Genomic DNA, 785 nt, shown 5'->3' with positions numbered 1-785 from the left:
ACATGATCTGCAAGCAGATTCCAAGAAAAAAACTCTCTTCCAGGAACTTTATGACGTAGGACCAATCAAATCTTTCGTTATATAAACTAACCAATGACAGCACAGGTGGATTTTACTTGGACTTATACAGCCGGGGCTTTCTCGGAACTATTAAAATTGTTTTGTGACTAATGATTTAACCAAATTAATAACAATTTAACTATTTTGAGGAATAATCATCCGAGAAGAGAGAATTTCGCCTGAATGTTGAATAATCTAGCTATATCCCGCGGTTAGTGCACCATCCAGCAGGGTGAATCCCCCTGACCTATGAGCTTGAAAAGATCCCGCCAAAGTTACCCACTCTAAACTGCAACCGGTTTATTCTCCCCTCAAGTTAGGTTCGACTAAGGTAATTGGTGCTGAGAATCCCCGGTGAAAACATTTCTATAAAGGTTGGTGAAGGTTGTGTTCCATATTGCGTATTAAATGTATTGTTGATATATATGTCGAAAAAAACGTCAAGCTTGCTATATAACGTAACATCAAACATGCAACAAAACCTTCGCCAATATGAGTTGGAAAGTAACTGGATATAATATGTACTCATTGACTGAGTGGGAGGGCCGTACAGGAGCGCTCGGTCCGTACTAATGATCTAACTTAGTCAATAAGCATTTTATCAAATGACCCTCACGAAAAAAATAACAAAAAAATAAAAGATAGAAAGAAATAGTAAATAAAAGCTAAAAAAAGAGAAAGCGCGCGGATTCAAGCAGGGCCGTACGGATTCGTACGGCCCCCCT

Source organism: Actinia tenebrosa, unplaced genomic scaffold (genome assembly GCF_029948245.1).
Source record: "Actinia tenebrosa isolate PJP-AT-01 unplaced genomic scaffold, QUT_ActTen_1.0 PGA_scaffold8__29_contigs__length_14323225, whole genome shotgun sequence".
NCBI classification, from domain to species: Eukaryota; Metazoa; Cnidaria; class Anthozoa; order Actiniaria; family Actiniidae; genus Actinia; species Actinia tenebrosa.
This window is presented reverse-complemented; position numbering follows the sequence as displayed.